This window comes from Theropithecus gelada, chromosome 13 (assembly GCF_003255815.1).
Source record: "Theropithecus gelada isolate Dixy chromosome 13, Tgel_1.0, whole genome shotgun sequence".
Taxonomy (NCBI): Eukaryota; Metazoa; Chordata; class Mammalia; order Primates; family Cercopithecidae; genus Theropithecus; species Theropithecus gelada.
In genome coordinates, this window is record NC_037681.1 from 83,025,988 (window position 1) to 83,032,057 (window position 6,070).

Below are 6,070 nucleotides of genomic sequence, written 5' to 3' on the forward strand. Positions count from 1 at the left end.
GGATTACAGGCGTGAGCCACTGCGCCCGGCCTATTTCTGGCATTTTTCTTAAGTGAGGGTCTATAATTTTTATCGGATTCTCAAAGAAGTCCCTGTCCCCCCAAAATGTAAGAACTACTCATTTAGACGATAACCTGTTGAATTATTTATTGCTGTGTAAACAATTACCTCAAAATTTAGCAATGTAACACAACTATTTGTTATCTCACAGTTTGTACGGGTCAGGTATTCAAGAGTGGTTTAGTTGGATGACTGCTCAGTGTGTCTTATGATGTTGCAGTAAAAACTCAGTTAGGGTTGTGGTCATCTGAAGAATGGGGCTAAATTATCTGTTTTCAAGATGGTTCACTCACATGGCTGTTGACGTAAGGTGCCGGTTTCCTGTTGACCATTGGCAGGTGGTTTCAGTTCCTTGCCACATGGACCTTGCCATTGAGCTGCTTGAGTATTCTCACAACATGGCACCTAGCTTCCCCCAGAGTGAGTGACTAAGAGAGAGCAAGAAGAAAATCACAATGCCTTTTGTAACTTAGTCTCAAAAGTCATACATTGTCAGTTCTGTCACATGCTATTCTATAAACAAGACAATCCACTTTATTTTTAAATTAAGAGACAAGGTCTTACTCTGTCACCTAGGCTAGAGTACAGTGGCACAATCACGGCTCACTGCAGGCTCAACCTCCTGGGCTCAAGTGATCCTCCCACCTCAGCCTTCTGAGTAGCTGAGACCACAGGCACATGCCACCACGCCTGGCTAATTTTTATATTTTTGTTTTTTAAATTTTATTTCCCACACTACATGGAAGTATACTTTTTGTATTTTTTGTAGAGACAGGGTTTCACTATGTTGCTCAGGCTGGTCTTGAACTCCTGGGCCCAGGTGATCCACCTGCCTCAGCCTTCCAAAGTGCCGGGATTACAAGTGTGAGTCACTGCACCCAGCCTACAGCCGACTCTTTTTTTTTTTCATTTTTTTGAGACAGAGTCTCATTCTGTTGCCCAGGCTGGAGTACAATGGTGCGGTCTTGTCTCACTGCAAACTCTGTCTATGGGTTCAAGTGATTCTCCTGCCTCTGCCTCCTGAGTAGCTGGGATTACAGGCGTGAGCCACCACGCCTGACTGCCCACTCTTTTTTTTAGAGACAGTCTCACTTTTGTAGCCCAGGCTGGAGTGCAATGGTGGGATCTCAGCTGACTGCAACCTCTGCCTCCCGGGTTCCAGCAATTCTGCCTCTGCCTCCCAAGTAGCTGGGACAACAGGCGCACACCACCACATCCGGCTAATCTTTTTGTATTTTAGTAGAGATGGGGTTTCTCCATGTTGGTCAGGCTGATCTCGAACTCCTGACCTCAGGTGATCCGCCCACCTCAGCCTCCTAAAGTGCTGGGATTACAGGCGTGAGCCACTGTGCGTGGCCGGCCCAGTGGGTTCTTCCCGCCTGCTGCACGAACAAAATCAACTCACCAAGACCATAGCATTGTAGTAACAAGTGTTTAACTGATACGAGGCCAGTCACTCCCCATGGGAAATGGGGTTATTATTCAAATCAGTCTCCCCAAAGGCATGAGGTTAGGGGTTTTTCAAAGATAGTTTGGTGGGCAGGGAGCATACTGATCGGTTGAGTCAGAGATGAAATCATAGGGAATCAAAGCCGTCCTCTTGTGCTGAGTCAGTTCCTGGGTTGGGGCAGCAGGACTGGTTGGTGGGTCCAGATGGGGTCATGTGGTTGTCAGAAAGGCAAAATCCTGAAAAGACATTTCAAAAGGCCAATCTTAGGTTATACAATAGTGATAGTATCTGCAAGAGTAACTAGGGAAGTTGCAAATCTTATGATTTCTGGAATAATGGCTGGTAATTATTTAGAATTCAAGACCCTCTCATCCTCCTAACTTGGTGGCCGTTTATTAGTTTTACAGGAACAATTTCATTTTGGGGAAGTACTATTATTATTTATTTATTTATTTATTTGAGACGGAGTCTCGCACTGTGTCACCCAGGCTGGAGTGCAGTGGCGCGATCTCGGCTCACTGCAAGCTCCGCCTCCCAGGTTCATGCCATTCTCCTGCCTCAGCCTCCGAGTAGCTGGGACTACAGGCGCCCGCCACCACGCCCGGCTAGTTTTTTGTATTTTTAGTAGAGACGGGGTTTCACCACGTTAGCCAGGATGGTCTCGATCTCCTGACCTCGTGATCCGCCCGCCTCGGCCTCCCAAAGTGCTGGGATTACAGGCTTGAGCCACCGCGCCCGGCAGTACTATTATCATTTAAACTATAAACTAAATTTCTCTCACACCAAGGCATAATAAGCAAAGAGAGTCAACTTGAGAGGCTAGAAGCAAGATGGAGTCAGCCATGTAGATTTCTCTTACTGTCATAATTTCCCAAAGGTGGTTTCAGTATGAGGATTACATGAAATGCTGGATTAATAACTGCTAAAATAGGTTAGCAGTAACAATGGTGACCCCACCCCCAATCTAAGGATTTCCGTTTCCATTCAATGGAATTATACATTTATGAATTATAAATCTCTACATGTGGTCAGAAGTGATTACTTATTGAGAATTACTTTGTAGAGCAGGTGCTGTAAGGCAGGGAGATAAAAAGGAAATTAAAAACAGACCCTGTTCCCAATCATTCTACATTTTAGTTGGGGAAAAAAGATACGTATGTGTAGAACAGAGGGATGCTTTGGAAATCCATTGATACCCATCTCTTTGTTGAAAACAGGGGAAGTCCTTGCCTTGAGTGTAATTTTGAAGGTTAATGTGGGAACGTGAATGAAAATTTAATTGGAAAGGGAAGCTGAACTTTGAAGGAAGACCACAGAAGGCATTTCAGGACCATACCAGAAAAAATAAAAGGGAAAAGAAGAGGATTTATAAAATCAAGAGTTCACAAAGGAATAGACTTAAAGAAAAAGCAAAAGCCACTGGGCATGATGGCTCATGCCTGTAATCCCAACCCTTTGGGAGGCCAAGGCAGGTGGATCATGAGGTCAGGAGTTTGAGACCAGCCTAGCCAACGTGGTGAAACCCTGTCTCTCTAAAAAAATGCAAAAATTAGTCGGGTGTGGTGGTGGACGCCTGTAATCCCAGCTACTTGGGAGGCTGAGGCAGGAGAATTGCTTGAACCAGGGAGGCAGAGGTTGCAGTGAGCTGAGATTGCACCATTGCACTCCAGCCTGGGCAACAGAGTAAGACTCAGTCAAAAAACAAACAAACAAACAAAAAAAGCCAGGCGCTTCTCTGAGGGAAGAAATGATCTGTGCCATGGTAATTCCTGAAGGAGCACTTTATCATATTTATCCAACTATTTATTGGAAGAGAAAGATATTCTATTAACCCTTCAATAACAAGAAAAGTATCCATTAGGCTTCTGTAATCCAGCATGGAGGATACTTTAAAAAAAAATACTGAAAAACCAATTCTCTGACCAATTATAATTTTAGATTAAAATGTTTGCTGACCAGCATCTCATGGAGCTGGTTCCCTACAGCCCAGCTTTTTGGCTCGTCCCTTGTTGTGGGAGAGGTCAAATTAGGGTTTCCAACAGCTCTCTCAGGCAATCTCGTAGGCTGGGGAAGAGACAGAGGAGAGGCCTCTCCAGGCTGGCCTCAAAGAGCATCTGCAGCATGGAGGGCGTGGAACGGAAGGAGTTCAGGAAAGTCCACTTCAACATATGACACTTTGGTGTGCTAATTACAGTGAACTAAGGGCACTTTGGGAAGAGCAGGTTCAGACAGAGGCTTTTTCTGAGCTCCCCTTAGCTGCCTAAAGACGATCCTCCAAATGGAACTCAACTGTCCTGAATCCACTTCGCGGGGATCTCATCCACCAGGGAAGATTCACTGGGATCATAGGAGAGAGCCTGGAGGTGGACACCATGTGATATGGTTTAGGTGTATCCCCCACCAGATCTCATCTTGAATTGTAGCTCCCATAATCCCCATGTGTCATGGGAGGGACCTGGTGGGAGGTAATTGAATCATGGGGGGTGGGACTTTCCTGTGCTGTTCTCATGATAGTGAATAAGTCTTATGAGATCTGATGGTTTTATTTATTATTATTATTATTATTATTATTTTGAGATGGAGTCTCACTCTGTCGCCAGGCTGGAGTTCAGATCTTGGCTCACTGCAACCTCTGCCTCTCAGGTTCAAGCGATTCTCAGCCTCCTGAGTAGCTGGGACTACAGGCACACACCACCACGCCCAGCTAATTTTTGTATTTTTAGTAGAGATGGGGTTTCATCACGTTGGCCAGGATTGTCTCAATCTCTTGACCTTGTGATCCACCCACCTTACCCTCCCAAAGTGCTGGGATTATAGATGTGAGCCACTGTGTACGGCCTGATCTGATGGTTTCATAAAGGGGAGTTTGCCTGCACAAGCTCTCTTGCCTGCTGCCATGTAAGATGTGCCTTTGCTCCTCATTTGCCTTCCGCCATGATTGTGAGGCTTCCGCAGCCATATGGAACTATGAGGCAGTTAAACCTCTTTCCTCTATAAATTGCTCAGTTTTGGGTATGTCTTTATTAGCAGTGTGAGAACAGACGAATACACCACACCCAGACAGATATTCTCCTGAGGGTTGCTCCAGACAACTTTTATTACCTGGGAGACTTTTATCTGCATAACAAGAAGAACTTTATTCACCATACATTTCCTCCCCTCACCCTCCCATAACTTGTGTGGCCACCACCTCCCAGAAGCCCCAAGTCCCCATTCCTTTCTGTAGCTAAAAATGCTACACAGGTTGCATATCCCTAATCCAAAAACTCAAAATACTCTAAAATACAACATTTTTTTGAGTATTGACGTGAGCCTTCATGTCGTGAGTGGAAAATTCCACACCTGAACTCATGTGATGTGTCACAGTCAAAACACATTAAAAACTTTGTTTCATGCTCAAAATCATTAAAAATATTATATAAAATTACCTTCAGGCTGTGTGTATAATGTATATATGTAACATAAATGAATTTTGTGTTTATACTTGAGTCCTAGCCCCAAGATCTCTCATTATATATATGCAAATATTTCAAAATTGGAAAAGATCCCCAATCTGAAACATTTCTGGTCCCAAGCATTTTGGATGAGAGATATTCAATCTGTATAAGCCTTTAATCATCTGGCCCTCCTTTGAGTCTTGTATTTTGAAGGACTCCTGTGCCTATGTATGTAACTAAAGATGGCTTTTCTCCTGTTAATCTGTCTTATGTCAGTTTAATTTGTAGCCCAGGCAAGAAGCCTAAAAGGGCAGAGGGAAGCCATTTTTCACTCACTTTCAATGTGGAAGACTTGGTCACACAGCTGAGCTCAGGACAGTCATATAAGGCAGCTCTCTTGACTGGGGATTGAGAAGAACACAGCCATAATCCTGGTTGGTTCCCAGGAACATTAGCTTCTTTGATGTCACAATAAAGCAAATGTTGGACTTTCTCAAAAGTTAGAAGGCAGGTGGCCAGGCACAGTGGCTCACGCCTGTTATCCCAGCACCTTGGGAGGCTGAGGTGGGTAGATGACCTGAGGTCAGGAGTTTGAGACCGGCCTGGCTGACTTGATGAAACCCCATCTCTACTAAAAATACAAAAAATTAGCTGGGCATGGTGGTGGGCGCCTGTAATCCCAGCTACTCAGGAGGCTGAGGCAGGAGAATCACTTGAACCGAGGAGGCAGAGGTTGCAGTGAGCCGAGATCGCACCACTGTACTCCAGCCTGGGGAATAAGAATAAAACTCTGTCTCAAAAAAAAAAAAAAAAAAAAAAAGAGGTGGAAGGCAGAGGCAAGTCTGATTCATTTTGCTGACCTTGGAGGCCATCTGATTTCTATGGGGTTTGGGTCTGACTGTGGAAAGTTCTTAATACTTGTGGTAGCATCTGCGATTGAGGGACTTTTTTGTCACAGCAGCTATGAAACAGCCCCCTCCCACCCCTGACCCCAGTTTGGGAAGGGCCTCTGTGTTGTGTTGGCCGTCACAGCACCCTCAGATCTTACCCTCTGCCTCTTGGACAGATCTCCTGCTAGCACCTAATGTTGAAGCAACCTCTTGGCTCCTAGCACTCTCTCATT